Source organism: Scyliorhinus torazame, chromosome 5, assembly GCF_047496885.1.
Source record: "Scyliorhinus torazame isolate Kashiwa2021f chromosome 5, sScyTor2.1, whole genome shotgun sequence".
NCBI lineage: Eukaryota > Metazoa > Chordata > Chondrichthyes > Carcharhiniformes > Scyliorhinidae > Scyliorhinus > Scyliorhinus torazame.
Window position 1 is genome coordinate 48,823,381 of NC_092711.1, and position 25,935 is coordinate 48,849,315.

The following is a 25,935-nucleotide window of genomic DNA, read 5'->3' on the forward strand; positions in this document are numbered from 1 at the left end:
CAACCATTCCCAGGACTGACTGACTGACTGGATGGATGGATGGATGGATCCCATCAACCATTCCCAGGACTGACTGACTGGATGAATTGATGGATGGATGGATGGATGGATGGATCCCATCAACCATTCCCACGACCGACTGACAGACTGAATGGATGGATGGATGGATGCAGGGATGGAGGGTTGGAGGGATGGAGGGATGGAGGGAGGGAGGGAAGGAGGGATGGAGGGATGGAGGGATGGATGATGAATGGATGGATGGATGGATGGATGGATGGATGGATGGATGGATGGATGGATGGATGGATGGATGGATGGATGGATGGATGGATGGATGGATGAATGGATGGATGGATGGATGGATGGATGGATGGATGGATGGATCCCATCAACTATTCCCAGGACTGACTGACTGGGTGAATGGATGGATGGTTGAATGGATCCCATCAACCATTCCCATGGATGGATGGATCCCATCAACTATTCCCAGGACTGACTGACTGGATGAATGGATGGATGGATGGATGTATGGATGGATCCGATCCACCATTCCCAGGTCTGACGCACTGACTTACTGACTGACTGGATGGATGGATGAATGGATGGATGGATGGATGGATGGATGGAATAATGGATGGATGCCATCAACCATTCCGAGGACTGGATGAATGGATGGATGGATGGATGGATGGATGGATCCCATCAACCATTCCCAGGACTGACTGACTGACTGGATGGATGGATGGATGGATCCCATCAACCATTCCCAGGACTGACTGACTGACTGGATGGATGGATGGATGGATGGATGGATCCCATCAACCATTTCCAGGACTGACTGACTGGATGAATGGATGGATGGATGGATGGATGGAGGGATGGAGGGTTGGAGGGATGGAGGGATGGAGGGAGGGAGGGAGGGAGGGAGGGGGGATGGAGGGATGGAGGGATGGAGGGATGGATGGATGGATAGAATGATGGATGGATCCCATCAACTATTCCCAGGACTGACTGACTGGGTGAATGGATGGATGGATGGATGGATCACATCAACTATTCCCAGGACTGGCTGACTGACTGACTGGATGGATGGATGGATGGATGGATGGAGGGATGGAGGGTTGGAGGGATGGAGGGATGGAGGGAGGGAGGGAGGGAGGGGGGATGGAGGGATGGAGGGATGGAGGGATGGATGGATGGATAGAATGATGGATGTATCACATCAACCATTCCCAGGACTGACTGACTGGATGAATGGATGGATGGATGGATGGATGGATCCCATCAACAATTCCCAGGACTGACTGACTGGATGAATGGATGGATGAATGGATGGATGGATGGATTGATGGATCCTATCTACCATTCCCAGGACAGACTGACTGACTGACTGGATGGATGGATGGATGGATGGATGGATGGATGTATCCCATCAACCATTCCCAGGACTGACTGACTGACTGGATGGATGGATGGATGGTTCCCATCAACCATTCCCAGGACTGACTGACTGGATGAATTGATGGATGGATGGATGAATGGATCCCATCAACCATTGCCAGGACTGACTGGCTGGATGGATGGATTGATGGGTGGATGGATCCCATCAACCATTCCCAGGACTGACTGACTGACTGGATGGATGAATGGATGGATGGATGGATGGATGGATCCCATCAACCATTCCCAGGACTGACTGATTGGATGAATTGATGGATGGATGGATCCCATCAACCAATCCCAGGACTGACTGACTGTCTGGATGGATGGATTGATGGATGGATGGATCCCAACAACCATTCCCAGGACTGACTGACTGACTGGATGGATGAATGGATGGATGGATGGATCCCATCAACCATTCCCAGGACTGACTGACTGGATGAATTGATGGATGGATGGATGGATCCCATCAACCATTGCCAGGACTGACTGACTGACTGGATGGATGGATGGATCCCATCAACCATTCCCAGGACTGACTGGATGAATGGATGGATGAAGGGATGGAGGGTTGGAGGGATGGAGGGATGGAGGGAGGGAGGGAGGGATGGAGGGATGGAGGGATGAATGGATGGATGGATGGATCCCATCAAACATGCCGCTGTCCCCCACCCCGCCGCCAGAGGCCGCTGTCCCCCCGTGCCAGTGGCCGCTGTCCCCCCAGCGCCAGAGGCCGCTGTCCCCCCGGCGCCAGAGGCCGCTGTACCGCTGCCGCCAGAGGCCGCTGTCTCCCCAGCGCCAGAGGCCGCTGTCCCGCTGCCGCCAGGGGCCGCTGTCCCCCCGGCGCCAGAGGGCGCTGTCCCCCCGCTGCCAGAGGCTGCTGTCCCCCTCCCGCCGAGAGAGGCCGCTGTCCCCCTCCCGCCAGAGGCCGCTGACCCCCCGCCGAGAGAGGCCGCTGACCCCCCGCCGCCAGAGGCCGCTGCCCCCCCCCTCAAAGGCCACTGTCCCCCCCCCGCCGCCAGAGGCCGCTGTCCCCCCGCCGCCAGAGGCCGCTGTCCCCCCGCCGCCAGAGGCTGCTGTCCCCCCGCCGCCCGAGGCCGCTCTCCGCCTGCCGCCAGAGGCCGCTGTCCCGCTGCCGCCAGAGGCCGCTGTCCCCCCGCCGCCAGAGGCCGCTGTCCCCCCGCCGCCAGAGGCCGCTGTCCCCCCCCGCCAGAGGCCGCTGTCCCCCCCCGCCAGAGGCCGCTGTCCCCCCGCCGCCAGAGGCTGCTGTCCCCCCGCCGCCAGAGGCCGCTCTCCGCCTGCCGCCAGAGGCCGCTGTCCCGCTGCCGCCAGAGGCCGCTGTCCCCCCGCCGCCAGAGGCCGCTGTCCCCCCGCCGCCAGAGGCCGCTGTCCCCCCCCGCCAGAGGCCGCTGTCCCCCCCCCGCCAGAGGCCGCTTTCCCCCCGCCCCCAGAGGCCGCTGTCCCCCCCGCCGCCAGAGGCCGCTGTCCCCCCCACCGCCAGAGGCCGCTGTCCCCCCCCCCCCGCCGCCAGAGGCCGCTGTCCCCCCCGCCGCCAGAGGCCGCTGTCCCCCCGCCGCCAGAGGCCGCTGTCCCGCTGCCGCCAGAGGCCGCTGTCCCGCTGCCGCCAGAGGCCGCTGACCCTCCAAGGAAAGGGGAATGGGTGTTTGAGAACCGAGAGTGAAGCCGGAGTCAGGAGGCGGAGGCGAGCTTGTCGTATGAGGAACGGTTGAGGACTCTGGGTCTTATGGCAGGAATAATGCTTCAGACAATGGAGGCTTCACACAGAGCTGTCCGTGCGCATGTGCGGGAGAGTCACTATCCCAGCAGGCAGTGCGCGGGCCACCCACTGACTGACATCGTCTCCTCTGGCAACACAAGATGGCTGAGGGAAACTCCCCTGGCAACACAAGATGGCCACCGGGAGTCTCCCCTGGCAACACAAGATGGCTGCCGGGAGACTCCCCTGGCAACACAAGATGGCTGAGGGAAATGCCCCTGGCAACACAAGATGGCCGCCGGGAGTCTCCCCTGGCAACACAAGATGGCTGCCGGGCGTCCCCCTGGCAACAGAAGATGGCTGCCGGGTGTCTCCCCTGGCAACACAAGAGGGGGCAACAGAAAGCTACTAAAAAAGCTACAAAGAAGAATAAGATAGATTATGAGAGTAAACTTGCTCAGAATATCAAAACAGATAGCAAAAGTTTCTACAAATACATAAAACAAAAAAGAGTGGCGAAGGTAAATATTGGTCCTTTAGAGGATGAGAAGGGAGATTTAATAATGGGAGATGAGGAAATGGCTGAGGAACTGAACAGGTTTTTTGGGTCGGTCTTCACAGTGGAAGACACAAATAACATGCCAGTGACTGATGGAAATGAGGCTATGACAGGTGAGGACCTTGAGAGGATTGTTATCACCAAGGAGGTAGTGATGGGCAAGCTAATGGGGCTAAAGGTAGACAAGTCTCCTGGCCCTGATGGAATGCATCCCAGAGTGCTGAAAGAGATGGCTAGGGAAATTGAAAATGCACGTGTGATAATTTACCAAAATTCTCTAGACTCTGGGGTGGTCCCGGCGGATTGGAAATTAGCAAACGTGACACCACTGTTTAAAAAAGGAGGTAGGCAGAAAGCGGGTAATTATAGGCCAGTGAGCTTAACTTCGGTAGGAGGGAAGATGCTGGAATCTATCATCAAGGAAGAAATAGCGAGGCATCTGGATGGAAAGTGTCCCATTGGGCAGACGCAGCATGGGTTCATAAAGGGCAGGTCGTGCCTAACTAATATAGTGGAATTTTTTGAGGACATGACCAGTGCGGTAGATAACGGGGAGCCAATGGATGTGGTATCTCTGGATTTCCAGAAAGCCTTTGACAAGGTGCCATACAAAAGGTTGTTGCATAAGATAAAGATGCATGGCATTAAGGGGAAAATAGTAGCAAGGATAGAGGATTGGTTAATTAATAGAAAGCAAAGAGTGGGAATTCATGGGTGTTTCTCTGGTTGGCAATCAGTAGCTAGTGGTGTCCCTCAGGGATCAGTGTTGGGCCCACAGCTGTTCACAATTTACATAGATGATTTATAGTTGGGGACCAAGGGCAATGTGTCCAAGTTTGCAGACGACACTAAGATAAGTGGTAAAGCAAAAAGTGCAGAGGATACTGGAAGTCTGCAGAGGGATTTGGACAGGCTAAGTGAATGGGCTAGGGTCTGGCAGATGGAATACAATGTTGACAAATGTGAGGTTACCCATTTTGGTAGGAATAACAGCAAAAGGGATGATTATTTAAATGATCAAATATTAAAACATGCTGCTGTGCAGAGAGACCTGGGTGTGCTAGTGCATGAGTCGCAAAAGGTTGGTTGACAGGTGCAACAGGTGATTAAGAAGGCAAATATAATTTTGTCCTTCATTGCTAGAGGGATGGAGTTTAAGACTAGGGAGGTTATGCTGCAATTGTATAAGGTATTAGTGAGGCCACACCTGGAGTATTGTGTTCAGTTTTCGTCTCCTTAATTGAGAAAGGACGTACTGGCACTGGAGGGTGTGCAGAGGAGATTCACTCGGTTAATCCCAGGGTTGGATTACGAGGAGAGGTTGAGTAGACTGGGACTGTACTCGTTGGAATTTAGAAGGATGAGGGGGGACCTTATAGAAACATATAAGATTATGAAGGGAATAGATAGGATAGATGCGGGCAGGTTGTTTCCACTGGCGGGTGAAAGCAGAACTAGGGGGGCATAGCCTCAAAATAAGGGGAAGTAGATAGAGGACAGAGTTTAGGAGGAACTTCTTCACCCAAAGGGTTGCGAATCTATGGAATTCCTTGCCCAGTGAAGCAGTAGAGGCTAATTCATTAAATGTTTTTAAGATAAAGATAGATAGTTTTTTGAAGAATAAAGGGATTCAGGTTTATGGTGTTCGGGCCGGAAAGTGGAGCTGAGTCCACAAAAGATCAGCCATGATCTCATTGAAGGGTGGAGCAGGCTTGAGGGGCCAGATGGCCTCCTCCTGCTCCTAGTTCTTATGTTCTTATGTTCTTATGGCAATACAAGATGGTTGACGCCAGCACGCAGGGCATGCTGGGATGGGTGTGGCACAATCGCAGTGGCGGCATCTGCTGCCCATTGGCCCCATTGGGTCGTCGGGATTGTTGTGTCCCAATAGACACCGCAGCACTGCCCCTCCGCCCACCCCGGATATCACCCACTCCCCGATATCACACCCGCCCCGATATCACTCCACCACGGATATCACCCCCTCCCCGGACATCACCCCTCCCCGTTATCACCCCCACACCAATATCACTCCCACCCCGATATCACCCCCTCCGCGATATCACCCCCTCCCCGATATCACCCCCTCCCCGATATCACCCCCTCACCGATATCAGCCTCTCGCAGATATCACCCCCTCCCAGATATCACCCCCTCCCCGATATCACCCACTCCCCGATATCACCCCTTCCCCGATATCACCCCCTCCCAGATATCACAGCCTCCCCGATATCACCCCCTCACCGATATCAGCCCATCCCAGATATCACCCCCTCCCCGATATCACCCCTTCCCCGATATCACCCACTCCCCGATATCACCCCCTCCCCGATATCACCCCCTCCCCGATATCATCCCCTCCCCGATATCACCCCCTCGCCGAAATCACCCCCTCCCCGATATCACCCCCACCCCGATATCACCCCCTCCCCGATATCACCCACTCCCCGATATCACCCCCTCCCCGATATCACCCCCTCCCCGATATCACCCCCTCACCGATATCAGCCCGTCCCAGATATCACCCCCTCCCCGATATCACCCACTCCCCGATTTCACCCCCTCCCCGATATCACCCCCTCCCCGATATCACTCCCTCCCCGATGTCACCCCCTCCCCGATATCAGCCCGTCCCAGATATCACCCCCTCCCAGATATCACCCCCTCCCCGATATCAGCCCGTCCCAGATATCACACCCTCCCCGATATCACCCATTCCCCGATATCACCCCCTCCCCGATATCACCCCCTCACCGATATCAGCACGTCCCAGATATCACCCCCTCCCCGATATCAGCCCGTCCCAGATATCACACCCTCCCCGATATCACCCATTCCCCGATATCACCCCCTCCCCGATATCACCCCCTCACCGATATCAGCCCGTCCCAGATATCACCCCCTCCCAGATATCACCCCCTCCCCGATATCAGCCAGTCCCAGATATCACACCCTCCCCGATATCACCCATTCCCCGATATCACCCCCTCCCCGATATCACCCCCTCACCGATATCAGCCCGTCCCAGATATCACCCCCTCCCAGATATCACTCCCTCCCCGATATCACCCCCTCCCCGACATCAGCCCGTCCCAGATATCACTCCCTCCCAGATATCACCCCCTCCCCGATATCAGCCCGTCCCAGATATCACCCCCTCCCAGATATCACTCCCTCCCCGATAACAGCCCGTCCCAGATATCACCCCCTCCCAGATATCACCCCCTCCCCGATATCACCCCCTCCCAGATATAACCCCCTCCCCGATATCACCCCATCCCCGATATAACCCCCTCCCCGATATCACCCCCTGCCAGATATCACACCCTTCCCGATATCACCCCCGCCACGATATCACCCCCACCCCGATATCACCCCCTCCCCGATATCACCCCCTCCCCGATATCACCCCTCCTCCCGATATCACCCCCTCCTCCCGATATCACCCCATCCCCGATATCACCCCTCTCCCCAATACCACTCCCTCCCGATATCACTCCATCCTCAATATCATCCCCCTCCCCGATATCATCCCCTCCCCGTTATCACCCCCTCCCTGATATCACCCCCACCCCGATATCACCCCCTCCCCGATATCACCCCCTCCCCGATGTCATCCCCTCCCCGATATCACCACCAACCCGATATCACCCCCACCCCGATATCACCTCCTCCCCGATATCACCCCCTCCCCGATATCACCCCCTACCCGATATCACTCCCCCACCGATATCACCCCATCCCCGATATCACCCACTCCCCGATATCACACCCTCCCCGATATCACCCCCTCCTCCCGATATCACCCCTTCCCCGATATCACCCCTCTCCCCAATACCACTCCCTCCCGATATCACTCCATCCTCAATATCACCCCCCACCCCGATATCAACCCAACCCCGATATCATCCCCTCCCCGTTATCACCCCCTCCCCGATATCACCCCCACCCCGATATCACCCCCTCCCCGATATCAACCCAACCCCGATATCATCCCCTCCCCGTTATCATCCCCTCCCCGTTATCACCCCCTCCCCGATATCACCCCCACCCCGATATCACCCCCACCCCGATATCAACCCAACCCCGATATCATCCCCTCCCCGATATCACCCCCTCCCCGATATCACCCCCACCCCGATATCACCCCCTCCCCGATATCACCCCCTCCCCAATATCACCCCCTCCCCAATATCACCCCCACCCTGATATCACCCCCTCCCCGATATCACCCCCTCCCCGATATCACCCCCTTCCTCGATTATCCCCCTCCCCGATATCACCCCCTCCCCGATATCACCCCCTCCCCAGTACTACTCCCTCCCCGATATCACCCCCTCCTCAATATCACCCGCTCCCCGATATCTCCCCCTCCCCGTCATCACCCCCTCCCCGATACATCCCCAGGGGGGTTACTGGGTTACGGGGATGGGGCAGAGGTGGGAGCTTAGATGAGACGCTCTTGTAAGGGCTCGTGCAGACTTGATGGGCCGAATAACCTCCTTGTGCACTGTTGATGCTATGATTCTACTCTATGGTCCCACCCTCGATATTAACCACCGGAAATGCCCAACAAACCCCTGATGCGCCCAGCCAGGTATCATCCCGCCCGATGACACCCCACCCCCATCCTAAACAGCCCAACAGGGGCTGGTTTAGCACAGTGGGCTAAATAGCTGGCTTGCAATGCAGAACAATGCCAGCAGCGCGGGATGAATTCCCGTGCCGGCCTCCACAACAAGCGCCGGACTATGGCGACTAGGGGCTTTTCACAGTGACATCAGTGAAATATACTTGTGACAAGGGATTATTAATTTTATTATAGCACCCCCCCCCCCGGATATGAATCCAGTCTTGAATTCATGCCCCGGCAAACATTACCGCAGAACAGATATCAGCACCCAACGGATATCACCGAAGCACCCACCCGATATCACCCAATCCCAGATATCACCCAGCCCCAGAGATCACCCAACCCCAGATATCAACCAACCCCAGATATCAACCAACCCCTGATATCACCCAGCCCCAGATATCACCCAGCCCCAGATATCACCCAACCCCAGAGATCACCCAGCCCCAGATATCACCCAACCCCAGATATCACCCAGCCCCAGATATCACCCAACCCCAGATATCACCCAGCCCCAGCTATCACCCAACCCCAGATATCACCCAGCCCCAGATATCACCCAACCCCAGAGATCACCCAGCCCCAGATATCAGTCAACCCCAGAGATCACACAACCCCCGATATCACCGAACCCCAAAGATCACTCAACCCCAGATATCACCCAACCACCGAGATCACCCAACCCCAGAGATCACCCAACCCCAGAGATCACCCAACCCCAGATATCACCCAACCACAGATATCACCCAACTCCAGATATCACCCAACACCAGATGTCACCCAATCCCAGATATCACACAGCCCCAGATATCACCCACCCCAGATATCAACCAACCCCAGATATCACAGAACGCCTGAGATCACCCAATCCCAGATATCACCTAACCCCAGGTCTCACCCAACCCCAGATATGGCTCAACGCCAGAGATGACCCAACCCCAGATATCACTCAACCTCAGATATCACCCAACCCCAGAGATCACCCAACCCAAGAGATCACTCAACCCCAGATATCACCCAACCCCAGAGATCACCCAACCCCAGAGATCACCCAACCCCAGAGATCACCCAACCCCGGATAGCACCCAACCCCAGATACCACCCAACCCCCGATATCACCCTACTACACATATCACCCAACTCCAAATATCACCCAACCCCCGATATCACCCAACCCCAGAAGTCACCCAACCCCAGAGATCACCCAACCCCAGAGATCACCCAACCCCAGATATTACCCAACCCCAGAATCACCCAACTCCAGATATCACCCAACCCCAGAGATCACCCAGCCCCAGAGATCACCCAACCCCAGATATCACCCAACTCCAGCTTTCACCCAGCCCCAGATATCACCCAACCCCAGATATCACCCAACCCAAGATATCACCCAACCCCCAGAGATCACCCAACCCCCCCCCATATCACCCAGCCCCAGATATCACCCAACCCCAGACATCACCCAACCCCAGATATCACCCAACCCCAGATATCACCCAACTCCAGATACTACCCAACCCCAGATATCACCCAACCCCAGCTATCACCCAACCCCAGACATCACCCAACCCCAGATATCACCCAACCCCAGACATCACCCAACCCCAGATATCACCCAACCGCAGATATCACCCAAACCCAGAGATCACCCAACGCCAGAGATCACCCAACGCCAGATATCACCGAACGGCAGAGATCACCCAACGCCAGATATCACCGAACGGCAGAGATCGCCCAAGCCAAGATATCACCCAACCCCAGAGAGGGGTGAGTAGGCTGCGGGATTTGGAGACAACATCAGTCACTGCAGCAGGTCCCTTTTCAAATGTCCTTTCGTTGGGATTGTCCTGAGGGCCAATATATTTTATACTGCTTGGATTCCGCATAAAAGTGAAGAGCTAATTCTTCATCAGTCCAAGAGTTAGAGTAACTAACTTTTAATCATTACACCCAATAATCAAAGTGAATATGGAAGAACTATTTGTTAAAATGGCTCAGATATTTTAATGAATGTCCCAACATTAAATGTATTTAAACTGGTGAAGTTCTGACGGGTCTACTGATTTTTACTTGAATTATTTAATTATTTTCTGTGGAAGATTAACCACCTGTTAACATCGTTCATCCCAATAATCAGAGTGAACTTGAATTGATTGTTTGGTCCAATAAACAATTATCTCATTCATTCATTGCGAGGTTGAATTAAATCAGCGAACAGCTCATTATGTCAATGTCCAACAAGCATGACACAACTAATTATTATTTGTGCAACATTGATAGAAAATAACAAATTAGTTTTCAGTCCATTAAACACAGCAAATAACTAAAAACATTTCATTGCATCTTTCACTGTGATTGTCAAAGGATTGTTCATTGCAATAATCACAGGCGGTTTCTAATTACTGGTCAGACCACAATCAAATGGAGATTGTTAATCAGTGGAATAGAATCTGTAATTCCTGACCACACAACAATAAAGGCATCAATAAAAAATGCATTTGTTCAGCTCACAATCCCAAACAATGGGATTCTCCCTGGGCAGGATCCTCCCCTTCGCCGGCAGCGCCCCCATGTCCGCGGGTTTCCCCACGCTGTGGGGTGGCCACAACGGGAAACCTCACTGATCGGCTGCGGGAACGGAGAATCCCGTTGTGCCGGTGGATGGGCCACGCTGGATAACGGGGCTGGCGGGACGGAGAACCGGGTACAGGACATTAAACCGATGATCATTTTCCAAGAGAATTATCATGGCAAGATACTGATTAATCCATTGATCACTAACGGTATGAATAAATCTTTTAACTTCCCACAATAATATGTATTGGGAAATATTCCCCATGTCCATGATACGAGCAATTATATCTCAGGATTTAATTCCATTAATCATAGTTGTGCCATGACTGAATAGTGTGAGAATTCTCTCTGCCTGTTTCTACCAAAGAAAACTGAGCAACTCGGGCAGCACGGTAGCACAGTGGTTACCACTATGAAGTCACAGCGCCAGGGTCCCAGGTTCGATTCCCGCTTGGGTCACTCTCTGGGCGGAGTCTGCACGTTCTCCCCGTGTCTGCACGGGTTTCCTCCGGGTGCTCTGATTGTCTCCCACAGATGTGCAGGTTAGGTGGATTGGACACGTTAAATTGCTCTTAGGTTGGATGGGGTTGCTGGGTTATGGGGATAGGGTGGAGGTGTGGGCTTGGGTAGGGTGCTCTTTCCAAGAGCCGGTGCAGACTCGATGGGCCGAATGGCCTCCTTCTGCACTGTGAATTCTATGATCTCTGAAATCCAATGATGGAAGGCAGGATGACATATATTTCACCATCATGTTTGCACAACATTGATAGAAAGCATCACATTCGTTTTCAGTCCATTGAACACAGTAAATAATGAAAAACATTTAATTGCAACTTTGAAAGTGATTATTGAAGGATTGATTATTCTAGTAATCAGAGGCGTAAATTAATATTGTTCAGACAATAATCATAATAAGATTGTTCTTTCAAATAGAGTCAGTAATTCCTGACCTTCCTATAATAACACAATAAACTGAACATGCACATTTCTGCTCACAATTAACTAAACTGTGATTATCTTTCTATCGAATCATCATGCCAGGAACATAATTATTTTCCGTCCAATGATTAGCGAATATGTCTAGAAACCTTCATGCTTTTCACAATAATATGCATTTAGAAATGTCTATGAGTACCAGAAATTATCTTTCAGGTTTTAATTCATTTAGTTACTAGACATATCACTGCTATGTGGTGGAATACATTGTGATCTCTCTGCATGTTTCTACTGAAGACGTCCCAGCAATTTAAATAATGGAATCCGGGAAGTAATGGGCTGAGAAACAATTATATATTGTGTCACTTATTTATTTAAATTATTGAGGTTATCTGACTGCTGGAACTGGATAACTACAAACTCCCGCTGGTGTTGTTGGGGAGACTGGTCCTTTTGGTTGCCTTCTGTATCCTCTAGTGTTTCTCCTCGGGAAAATACTGACTGTTTCACAATAAGAGAGTGATCAACCATTGTTTCCATTCATTATTTCTCAACTAGAGTCTGTTCCCCAGGTTTAACGGACTGATCGATGCCGAGGTCTAATGCGATGGTTAAGATTGGAGCTGGCGGATTGGAGGAGAATCAAACCCTGCCATGGCCTTGGTGATTTATTTCTCAGTATTACACAGCAGATCCATAGCTCTCCGTGATACCGATACTCTCCCAATTCTTCAGGATTCCTGATTTGAAGGCCGGCATGATAGCACAGTGGTTAGCACACTGGCTTCACAGCTCCGGGGTCCCAGGTTCGATTCCCGGCTTGTGTCACTGTCTGTGTGGCGTCTGCACGTTCCCCCCGTGTCTGCGTGGGTTTCCTCCGGGTGATCCGGTTTCCTTCCACAAGTCCCGAAAGACCTGTTGTGAGGTGAGTTGGACATTCTAAAATCTCCCTCTGTGTATCCGAACAGGTGCCGGAGTGTGGCGACTGGGGGATTTTCACAGTAACTTCATTGTAGTGTTAATGTGGGACTACTTGTGACAATACATATTTTTATTATTAATAAAGATTATTATTATCATATTAATAGTTGAACACATGATGCCTTCTCTTCCGCTGTCTGGCCCGGAAGGTATGGGATTATCTCCTCCAGTCTCTCAGTCCCATTACCTCGTGTTCGTTGTTCAAGACAAACACTTGTAACATAGACTATTGATTGCGATTTTGGTCTCCGGACTCAGCAATACCTGATACAAATAGTTAGAACAAAGAACAAGGCACAAATAAAAGTACAACATAGATAAGAGAGGAGGGGGAGTGGCGTTTTTGATTAGGGAGAACATCACGGCAGTACTTAGAGCGGATATATCCGAGGGTTCGCCCACTGAATCTATATGGGTGGAACTGAAAAATAAGAAGGGAGAGATCACCTTGAAAGGACTGTACTACAGGCCCCCAAATAGTCAGCGGGAAATTGAGGAGCAAATATGTAAGGAGATTACAGATAGCTGCAAGAAAAATAGGGTGGTAATAGTAGGGGACTTTAACTTTCCCAACATTGACTGGGACAGCCATAGCATTAGGAGCTTGGATGGAGGGAAATTTGTTGAGTGTATTCAGGAGGAATTTCTCATTCAGTATGTGGATGGCCCGACTAGAGAGGGGGCAAAACTTGACCTCGTCTTGGGAAATAAGGAAGGGCAAGTGACAGAAGTGTTAGTGAGGGATCACTTTGGGACAAGTGACCATAACTCCATTAGTTTTAAGATAGCTATGGAGAATGATAGGTCTGGCCCAAGAGTTACAATTCTTAATTGGGGCAAGGCCAATTTTGATGGTATCAGACAGGAACTTTCAGAGGTAGATTGGGAGAGACTATTGGCAGGCAAAGGGACGGCTGGTAAATGGGAGGCTTTTAAAAATGTGTTAACCAGGGTTCAGGGTAAGCACATTCCCTTCAGAGTGAAGGGCAAGGCTGGTAGAAGTAGGGAACCCTGGATGACTCGAGATATTGAGACTCTGGTCAAAAAGAAGAAGGAGGCATATGACGTACATAAGCAACTGGGATCAAGTGGATCCCTTGAAGAGTATAAAGATTGTCGAAATAGAGTTAAGAGGGAAATCAGGAGGGCAAAAAGGGGACATGAAATTGCTTTGGCAAATAATGCAAAGGAGAATCCAAAGAGCTTCTACAGATACATAAAGGGAAAAAGAGTAACTAGGGTCAGAGAAGGGCCTCTTAAGGATCAACAAGGACATCTATGTGCAGAACCACAAGAGTTGGGTGAGATCCTGAATGAATATTTCTCATCGGTATTCACGGTGGAGAAAGGCATGGATGTTAGGAAACTAAGGGAAATAAATAGTGATGTCTTGAGAAGTGTGCATATTAAAGAGGATGAGGTGCTGGAAGTCTTAAAGCGCATCAAGTTAGATAAATCCCCGGGACCTGATGAAATGTAACCCAGGATGTTGTGGGAGACTAGGGAGGAAATTGGGGGTCCCCTAACAGAGATATTTGAATCATCAGCAGCCACAGCTGAGGTGCCTGAAGATTGGAGAGTAGCGAAAGTTGTGCCCTTGTTTAAGAAGGGCAGCAGGGAAAAGCCTTGGAACTACAGACCGGTGAGCCTAACGTCTGTAGTAGGTAAGTTGCTAGAAGGCATTCTGAGAGACAGGATCTACAAGCATTTAGAGAGGCAAGGACTGATTCGGGGCAGTCAGCATGGCTTTGTGCGTGGAAAATCATGTCTCACAAATTTGATTGAGTTTTTTGAGGGGGTGACCAAGAAGGTAGATGAGGGCAGTGCAGTAGACGTTGTCTACATGGACTTTAGCAAAGCCTTTGTCAAGGTACCGCATGGTAAGTTGTTGCAGAATGTGAAAGCTCACGGGATCCAGGGTGAGGTTGCCAATTGGATTCAAAATTGGCTGGACGACAGAAGACAGAGGGTGGTTGTAGAGGGTTGTTTTTCAAACTGGAGGCCTGTGACCAGTGGTGTGCCTCACGGATCGGTGCTGGGTCCACTGTTATTTGTGATTTATATTAATGATTTGGATGAGAATTTAGGAGGCATGGTTAGTAAGTTTGCAGATGACACCAAGATTGGTAGCACAGTGGATAGTGAAGAAAGTTATCTAGGGTTGCAACGGGATCTTGATCAATTAGGCCAGTGGGCCGACGAATGGCAGATGGAGTTTAATTTAGATAAATGTGAGGTGATGCATTTTGGCAGATCGAATCAGGCCAGGACCTACACAGTTAATGGTATGGCGTTGGGGAGAGTTATAGAACAAAGAGATCTAGGAGTACAGGTTCATAGCTCCTTGAAGGTGGAGTCGCAGGTGGACAGGGTGGTAAAGAAGGCATTCGGCATGTTTGGTTTCATTGGTCAGAACATTGAATACAGGAGTTGGGACGTCTTGTTGAAGTTGTACAAGACATTGGTACGGCCACACTTGGAATACTGTGTGCAGTTCTGGCCACCCTATTATAGAAAGGATATTATTAAACTAGAAAGAGTGCAGAAAAGATTTACTAGGATGTTACCGGGACTTGATGGTTTGAGTTATAAGGAGAGGCTGGATAGACTGGGACTTTTTTCCCTGGAGCGTAGGAGGCTTAGGGGTGATCTTATAGAGGTCTATAAAATAATGAGGGGCATAGATAAGGTAGATAGTCAACATCTTTTCCCAAAGGTAGGGGAGTCTAAAACTAGAGGGCATAGGTTTAAGGTGAGCAGGGAGAGATTCAGAAGGGTAATTTCTTCACTCAGAGGGTAGTGAGTGTCTGGAATGTGCTGCCAGAGGTAGTAGTAGAGGCGGGTACAATTGTGTCTTTTAAAAAGCATTTAGATAGTTACATGGGTACGATGGGTATAGAGGGTTATGGGCCAAATGCGGGCAACTGGGACTAGCTTAATGGTAAAAACTGGGCGGCATGGACTGGTTGGGCCGAAGGGCCTGTTTCCATGCTGTAAACTTCTATGATTCTATGATTCTATATTGGCCCTTCGGCCCTCAAGCCTGTGCTGAACTTGCTGCCCATCTGACCTATAATCTTCTGCGCTTCCTGTGGTCCGTATCCCTGTATTCCCATTCTGTTCATGTGTTACTCATGTAATTCAGGTTCTATACAACTGCAGTAACTAATTCATTAAATGGGCAGAGGAGTAAGTAAACCTGAGAGCAGGGATTAGAATTTAACATTTATTTACAGTAAAAATCCAGCGCAGGACCATATAGTTAATTGTAACTTAATCTGATAATAATTTAAGTGATTATTTTGAATGAATTAACTAGTGCATAAATGTCACTCAGAGGGTGCAGTGCTCTAACTGTGAGATGTGGGAGAACCGTGACGCTTCCAGTGTTCCAGTCAACTGCGTCTGCAGCAGGTGTAGCCAATGGCAGCTCCACGCAGACCGCGTGGTTCGGTTCGAGCAGCAATTGGATGCACTGAGGAGCATACAGGTGGCGGAAAGCATCATAGGTAGACGTTCTGGAGGCGTGGTCACACCTAAGGTGCAGGCAGATAGTTCGGTGGATGACTGCTGGAACGGGCAGGCAGTCAGCGCTGGAATCCCCTGTGGCTGGCCCCCTCTCTAATAGGTATACTGTGTTGGATACAGTTGGGGGATAGCATCTCAGGGGAAAACAACAGCAGCCAGAACAGTGGCACCACAGCTGGCTCTGTTACTCAGCAGGGGAGGGTAAAGTGCAGGAAAGCGATAGTTACAGGGACTCTATAGAAAGGGGCACAGATCGGCGCTTCTGTGGACAGGAAAGAGACTCCAGGTTGGTATGTTGTCTGCCTGGTGCCAGGGTCAAGGTTGTCTCTGAACGAACACAGGACGTCCTGAAGAGGGAGGGTGAACAGCCAGAGGTCTTAGTTCACATCGGTACTAACGACATCGGCAGGAAGAGCGATGAGGCCCTGCAGAAGGATTTCAGGAAGTTAGACAGTAAGCTAAAAAGCAGGACCTCTCGGGTTGGAATCTCAGGATTACTCCCTGTGCCACGTGAGAGTGAGGCTAGAAACAAGAGGATAGTACAGCTAAACTCGTGGCTAAACTGGTGGTGTAGGAGGGAGGGTTTCAGATTTCTGGGCCATTGGGCGATATTCCGGGAAATGTGGGACCTGGACAAGAAGGGCGGGCAGCTTCTAAACTGGAGGGACATCACTATCCTCGCTGGGAGGCTTGTTAGTGTCACCTGGGAGAATTGAAACTAATATGAAAGGGAGTGGGAACCAGAGAGGTAGCTCAGCAGGTGTAATAACTGAATGGGAAATGGAGAACACAAATACCTGAACAACATCACCCTCAGGCAGAGCAAAAAAGGTGCCGAGGGTGAGAAGGGAGGTGCTCAATGCAGCATTGAGGGTGGTGGACCTAAATGTGCGCAGTGTACGGAACAAGGTGAATTTGCATGTTGCGCATATTGAAATTGGCTGGTACGATGTTGTTGGAATCACAGAGACGTGGCTGCAAGGTGATCAGGGCTGGGATCAAAATGTGCAAGTGTTCTATCGAAAGGACAGGCAGATGGGTAAAGGAGGCGGGGCTCCATTGTGAGGAAGGAATGAAGTTAAATCGATAGCAAGGAGCGATATAGGATCAGAAGGCAGAGATTCCCTATGGACAGAGTTGAGGAATCGAATCGATAAAAAGACTCTGATCGGACTTATTTGCAGGACTCGGAGCAGTAATCAAGAGGTGGAGCAAAAAATAAATCAGGAGATAGAAAAGGCATGTAAAAAAGGAAATATTACAATAATCATGGGGGACTTCAACATGCAGGAAAATCAGGTTGATCGTGGATCCCAAGAAATGGAATTTGTGGAATGGGATGTTTTTTTGGAGCAGTCTGTGACAGAGCCGACTGGGGAACAGGCAATTCTGGATTTGGTGATGTGTAATGAAGCAGACTTGATTAGGGAACTTAAGGTGAAGGAACCCTCAGGGAGCAGTGACCACAATATGATAGAATTTACCCTGCAGTTTGAGAGGGAGAAGCTGGAGTCAGATGTAACAGTATTACAATTAAATAGGGGTAACTACAAAGGCATGGGAGGAGCTGGCCAGAGTTGATTGGAAAAGGAGACGAGCAGGGAAGACAGTGGAACAGCAATGGCAGCAGTTTTGGGGGTTATTCGGGAGGAACAACAGAATTTCATCCCAAGGAGGAGGAAACATGCCAAGGGGAGAACAAGGAGTCCATGGCTCACGAGGGAAGTCAAGGAGAGCAGTAAATTAAAATAAAAAACATACAATGTGGCGCGGAATAGTGGGATGCCGGAAGATTGGGAAGCCTTTAATAGTGAGCAGAGGAAAACTGAAACAGCAATAAAGGAGGAGCAGATGAAATTTGAGGACAAGCTAGCTAGTAATGTAAAAGAAGATAGGGAGATGTTCTTTTCAATATATAAAAGGTAAGAGAGAGACAAAAAAAGACATTGGACCACTGGAAAATGTGACTGGAGAAGTAACAATAGGCAACAAAGAAATGGCAGACGAACTGTATAGTTACTTTGCATCAGTCTTCACGGTGGAAGACACCAGTGGGATGCCAGAGCTCCAGGAGAGCCAGGGGGCAGAGGGGAGGGCCGTGGCCATCACTAAGGAGAAGGTTCTGGGGAAACTGAAAGGTCTGAAGGTGGATGAATGACCTGGACGGATGGACTACATCCCAGGGTTCTAAAAGAGATAGCTGAGGAGATTGTGGAGGCAGTGGTGGTGATCTTTCAGGAATCACAGGAGGCAGAAAGGCTCCCAGAGGACTGGAAAGTGGCTAATGTAGCACCGCTGGTTAAGAAGGGAGGGAGGCAGAAGACGGGAAATTATCGGCCGGTTAGCCTGACTTCGGTCATTGGTAAGATTTTAGATCCATTATTAAAGATGAGATTGCGGAGTACTTGGAAGTGCATGGTAAAATAGGACTGAGTCAGCTCGGCTTCGTCAAGGGGAGGTCATGTCTGACAAATCTGTTAGAGTTCTTTGAGGAGGTAACAAGGAAGTTAGACAAAGGAGAACCAGTGGATGCGAGTTATGTAGATTTCCAGAAGGCCTTTGACACAGTGCCGCATTCCAGTCTGTTAAATTGGTTAAGAGCCCATGGTGTTCAGGGCAAGATCCTGGGATGGAAAAAGAATTGGCTGACTGGCAGAGGCAGAGAGTGGGGATAAAGGGGTCTTTTTCAGGATGGCAGCCGGTGTCTCGTCATGTGCCTCAGGGGTCTGTGCTGGGACCACAACTTTCCACAATATACATTAATGATCTGGAAGAAGGAACTGAAGGCATTGTTGCTAAGTTTGCAGATGACACAAAGATCTGTAGAGGGACAGGTAGTATTGAGGAAGCGGTGGGGGGAGGGAGGGGGGGCGCTGCAGAAGGACTCAGAGGCTGGGGGATTGTGCAAACAAGTGGAAGATGGAATACAATATGGAAAAGTGTGAGGTAATGCGCTTTGGAAGGAGGAATGGAGGAATTGACTATTCTCTAAAAGTGGAAATGCTTCGGAAATGAGAAGCACAAAGGGACTTGGGAGGCCTTGTTCACGATTCTCTTACGGTTAACGTGCAGGTTCAGTCGGCAGTTAGGAAGGCAATTGCAATGTTAGCATTCATGTCGAGAGGGCGCGAGTACAAGAGCAGGGATGTATTTCTGAGGCTGGATAAGTCTCTGGTCAGACCCATTTGGAGTATTGTGAGCAGTTTTGGGCCCCGTATCTGAAGAAGGACATGCTTCCCTTGGGAAGGGTCCAGAGGAGGTTCACTAGATCGATCCCTGGAATGAAGAGCTTGTCGTATGAGGAATGGTTGAGGACTCTGGGTCTGTACTCGTTGGAGTTAAGAAGGATGAGGGGTATCTTATTGAAACTTCCAGGATACTGTGAGGCCTGGACAGAGTGGATGTGGAGAGGATGTTTCCACTTGTATGAAAAACTAGAACCAGAGGACACTGTCTCAGACTAAAGGCACGATCCTTTAAAACAGAGATGTGGAGGAATTTATTCAGCCCGAGGGTGGTGAATCGGTGGGACTCTGTCACAGAGGCTGTGGAGGCCAAATCACTGAGTGTCTTTAAGACAGAGACAGATAGGTTCTTGGTTAATGAGGAGATCAGGGGTTATGGGGAGAAGGTGAGAAGGTAGGAGAATGAGGATGAGAAACATATCAGCCATGATTGACTGGTGGAGCAGGCTCGCTGGGCCTAGTGACCAAGTTCAGGTCCTGTGTCTTATGGTCTTACGGCCGTAAATGTCCAACTCGGTTTGAAATATGGCTTTGGGTGTCTGCCTCCATTATTCTTACAGAAAATGAGGTAATGATAGGATGTGAGGAACAAGCGGGAAATGACATTGAGGCAGAAGCTAAGCAGTGATTAAATTGAATGGTGGAGGAGGTGTGAGTGACCGTGTAGTCTCCCCATGTTGCCATTTGTTATCAGTTCCGGCTCTGCATTACTCCTGATGAATGTAGCTGCACGATCATATACTTCAGTTACATCTTTCCCACAGATATTTATATTGTTCATGGAAACAATTCATTTACATCCAGATTATCCAAAACTTTATCATCTTAAATGTGTGGAACGAATCTCACATCATCGTCTTTTATTCCCAATAACCCAGCCCCAGCCGATCCAATCATCCCGAAGGGAAAACTGCTTCTAAACGATTCACACAGCGAGTGGTTCTGATCTGGTCTGCACGGCCTGGGACACTGGTGCCGGCAGATGCAACAGTGGTTTCACAGGGAATGGTAGGAGTGACAGAAATCAAATGTACGTCTCCAGGGAAAGGGCAGTGCGGTGGGATTGAATCATCTGCTCATCTACAGAGCTGCTGAGGTCAAACGGAATGAAATGAAACGGAATGAAATAAAATGAAAATCGCTTATTGTCACAAGTAGGCTTCAAATGAAGTTACTGTGAAAAGCCCCTAGTCGCCACATTCCGGCGCCTGTTCGGGGAGGCTGGTACGAGAATTGAACCGTGCTGCTGGCCTGCCTTGGTCTGCTTTAAAAGCCAGCGATTTATCCCAGTGTGCTAAACCAGCCCCAGGAATGAATGTCCTCCTTCGGGACTTCACGCATTTTAAAGGCTTTGGATGTGGACTGGCTGTGAGACGATGGGACCAACACCTGCAGGTTCCCTCCAAGTTCCCCAGCACCGCGAGTATTCTCACTATAATCCTTTCTATTCACCGTGTCCATGTGTGAACCCAGCGCCCGCTTTAGCTCACTGCTTACTTCACAGCATCAACTTCATTGTAAGTTCCAATCTGTCTGACCCTGGGCGCTGTCTGTGCTTTAATATTGAAAACATCTGTGTTGCTCCCAATAAAAGCAGACGCACATTTAATCATTAGAGGGAGGTCTATCTTTTTTCAGGTTGCTTTACAATTATTTTTAAAAGCGGCTGTGCCACGTGTTTGCTTTCTGGCCTCTGACTGGGGAAAGACAAGTTCTATTCCAGCTCTGCACAATAACTGACCTATCACACTCTGTCAGTTATTCACAACTTAAATGGTGCAATACTGCATGGAGGACATTTACTTCTGATCTGATTTTATAATTTAGGAACAAGTTTGTTTCCTCAGCAAATGTATGAATCCGGATTGTGTTTCCCCCTGATACCCAGTTCCACATATCTTTACGATAGTGACATTTAAGGGGCATCTTGACAAATACATGAATAGGATGGGAATAGAGGGATACGTACCCTGCAAGTGTAGAAGATTGTAGTTTAGTCGGGCAACATGGTCGGCACGGGCTTGGAGGGCCGAAGGGCCTGTTCCTGTGCTGTACATTTCTTTGTTCTTTGTTCTTTATAATCTCCAAGAGCACTCCCTCACACTCCAGCTCTCCCTTGCACTCTCTCCCTCCCTCACCCTCACTCTCTCACACTATCCCTCTCTCACACTCTCTCCCTCGCTCACACTCTCTCCCTCTCAACAATCCCTCCCACTCTCACACTCTCTCCCTCTCCCACACTGTCACCCACTCTCACACTCTCTCCCTCTCCCACACTGTCTCCCTCTCTCACACTGTCGCCTTCTCCCACACTGTCACCCACTTTCACACTCTCTCCCTCGCTCACACTCTCTCCCTCTCAACAATCCCTCCCTCTCTCACACTCTCTCCCTCTCCCACACTGTCTCCCACTCTCACACTCTCTCGCTCTCTAACACTCTCTCCCTCTCAACAATTCCTCCCACTCTCCCACTCTCTCCCTCTCCCACACTGTCACTCACTCTCACAGTCTCTCCCTCTCTCACACTCCCTCCCTCGCTCACACTCTCTCCCTCTATCACACTCTCTCCCTCTCAACAATCCCTCCCTCTCTCACACTCTCTCCCTCTCCCACACTGTCTCCCTCTCTCACTCTCTCTCTCTCTCACACACTCCCTTCCTCTCTCACAGTGTCTCACTCTCTCCTTCTCTCACACTCTCTCCCTCTCCCACACTGTCACCCACTCTCACACTCTCTCCCTTTCCCACACTGCCTCCCACTCTCACACTCTCTCCCTCTCCCACGCTGCCTCCCACTCTCACACTCTCTCCCTCTCCCACACTGTCACCCACTCTCACACTCTCTCCCTCTCTCCCACACTGCCACCCACTCTCACTCTCTCTCCCTCTCCCACGCTGCCTCCCACTCTCACACTCTCTCCCTCTCCCACGCTGCCTCCCACTCTCACACTCTCTCCCTCTCCCACGCTGCCTCCCACTCTCACACTCTCTCCCTCTCCCACACTGTCTCCCTCTCTCACTCTCTCTCTCTCTCTCACACACTCCCTTCCTCACTCACAGTGTCTCACTCTCTCCCTCTCTCACACTCTCTCCCTCTCCCACACTGTCACCCACTCTCACACTGTCTCCCTCTCTCACACTCTCTCCCTCTCCCACACTGCCTCCCTCTCCCACACTCTCTCCCTCTCCCACACTGTCACCCACTCTCACACTGTCTCCCTCTCCCACACTGCCTCCCACTCTCACACTTTCTCCCTCTCCCACACTGCAACCCACTCTCACACTCTCTCCCTCTCCCACACTGCCTCCCACTCTCACACTCTCTCCCTCTCCCACACTGTCACCCACTCTCACACTGACTCCCTCTCCCACACTGCCTCCCACTCTCACACTTTCTCCCTCTCCCACACTGCCTCCCACTCTCACACTCTCTCCCTCTCCCACACTGCCTCCCACTCTCTCCCTCTCGCTCTCCCACACTGTCTCCCTCTCTCACTCTCTCTCTCTCTCACACACTCCCTTCCTCTCTCACAGTGTCTCACTCTCTCCCTCTCTCACACTCTCTCCCTCTCCCACACTGTCACCCACTCTCGCACTGTCTCCCACTCTCATACTGTCTCCCTCTCTCACACTCTCTCCCTCTCTCACACTGTCTCGCTCTCTCACACTGTCTCCCTCTCTCACACTCTCTCCCTCTCCCACACTGTCACCCACTCTCACACTGTCTCCCTCTCTCACACTCTCTCCCTCTCCCACACTGTCACCCACTCTCACACTCTCTCCCTCTCCCACACTGTCTCCCACTCTCACACTCTCTCCCTCTCCCACACTGCCTCCCACTCTCACACTCTCTCCCTCTCCCACACTGTCACCCACTCTCACACTCTCTCCCACTCTCACACTGTCTCCCTCTCTCACACTCCCTCCCTCTCCCACACTGTCACCCACTCTCACACTCTCTCCCACTCTCACACTGTCTCCCTCTCTCACACTCCCTCCCTCTCCCACACTGCCTCCCACTCTCACACTCTCTCCCTCTCCCACATTGCCTCCCACTCTCACACTGTCTCCCTCTCTCACAATCTCTCTCTCTCCCAGACTGTCTCCCTCTCTCACACTCTCTCCCTCTCCCACACTGTCACCCACTCTCGCACTGTCTCCCACTCTCATACTGTCTCCCTCTCTCACACTCTCTCCCTCTCTCACACTGTCTCGCTCTCTCACACTGTCTCCCTCTCTCACACTCTCTCCCTCTCCCACACTGTCACCCACTCTCACACTGTCTCCCTCTCTCACACTCTCTCCCTCTCCCACAGTCACCCACTCTCACACTCTCTCCCTCTCCCACACTGTCTCCCACTCTCACACTCTCTCCCTCTCCCACACTGCCTCCCACTCTCACACTCTCTCCCTCTCCCACACTGTCACCCACTCTCACACTCTCTCCCACTCTCACACTGTCTCCCTCTCTCACACTCCCTCCCTCTCCCACACTGTCACCCACTCTCCCACTCTCTCCCACTCTCACACTGTCTCCCTCTCTCACACTCCCTCCCTCTCCCACACTGCCTCCCACTCTCACACTCTCTCCTTCTCCCACACTGCCTCCCACTCTCACACTGTCTCCCTCTCTCACAATCTCTCTCTCTCCCAGACTGTCTCCCTCTCTCACACTCTCTCCCTCTCCCACACTGTCTCCCTCTCTCACACTGTCGCCCTCTCTCACACTCTCTCCCTCTCCCACACTGTCTCCCTCCCCCACACTGTCTCCCTCTCTCATACTGTCTCCCTCTCTGACACTCTCTCCCTCTCCCACACTCTCTCCCACTCTCACACTCTCTCCCTCTCTCACACTGTCTCCCTATCTCACTCTCTCACTCTCTCTCTCTCACACACTCCCTTCCTCTCTCACAGTGTCTCACTCTCTCCCTCTCTCACACTCTCTCCCTCTCCCACACTGTCACCCACTCTGACACTCTCTCCCTCTCCCACACTGTCTCCCTCTCTGACACTCTCTCCCTCTCTCACACTGTCTCCCTCTCTGACACTCTCTCCCTCTATCACATTCTGTCCCCCTCTCACACTCCCTCCCTCTCTCGCAGTGCCTCACTCTCTCACACTCTCTCACTCTCTCACCCTCCTTCTCTCATACTTTCTCCCTCTCTCACACTCTCTCCCCCTCTCCCCTTTCGCATTCTCTCTTTTGTACTCCCTCCCTCTCGATCACTCTCACCCTCTCTCACACTCTCCCCCTCACTTTCTCTCCCTCTGACACATTCTCTACCTCAGTCACCCTCCCTATCTCCCACTGTCTCCCACTTTGTCTCCCTCCCAGACTATCTCCCTCTCTCACACTCTCTCCCTGTCTAACACATTCTACCTGTCTCACTCACTCTCCCTTCCTCACACTCTCTCCCTCTCTCACCCTCCATCTCTCACAATCCCTCCATCTCTCACACTCCCTCTCTCAAATTCCTGCCTCTCACATACTTTCTTCTTCATTGATACTCACTCCCACTCTCGCACTCTCTCTAGCAGATTTCCCTTGTCTCACACTTACCCCTCTCTCACATTCTGTCCCTCTCTCTCACTCTCCCACTCTCTCTCTCTGCATCATGCCTCCCTCCCTCCCTCTCTCACATATCCGTTAGACACTTTCACACTCTGTCCCTCTCTCTCTCCATCCCTATATCTCTCTCCCTCCATGCCTCCCTCCCTCTCACAAAACTCCCTCAATGACACTTTCTCTCACACTCTTTCTCTCTCTCACACTTTGTCCCTCTCTCACACTTTCTCTCACTCTCTATCCCTCTCTCACAATTTCTCTAACACTCTTTCCCTCTCTCACACTGCCTCTCACTCTCTATCCCTCTCTCACACTTTCTCTCACACACTTTCCCTCTCTCACACTTTCTCTCATTCTCTTTCCCTCTCTCACAGTTTTTCTCACTCTCTTTCCCTCTCTCACAATTTCTCTCACTCTCTTTCTCTCTCTCACAATTTCTCTCACAATCGTTCCCTCTCTCACACTTTCCCCCTCTCACACTTTTTCTCACTCTCATTCCCTCTCTCACAATTTCTCTCACTCTCTTTCCCTCTCGCACAATTTATCTCACACTCTTTCTCTCTCTCACACGTTCTCTCACATTCTTTCCCTCTCTCACGCTTTCCCTCTCTCACACTTTTTCTCACTCTCTTTCCCTCTCTCACAATGTCTCTGACTCTATTTCACTCTCTCACACTTTGTCTTCAACTCTTTCCCTCTCTCACACTTTCACTCATACCCTTTCCCTCTCTCACACTTTCCGTCTCTCACACT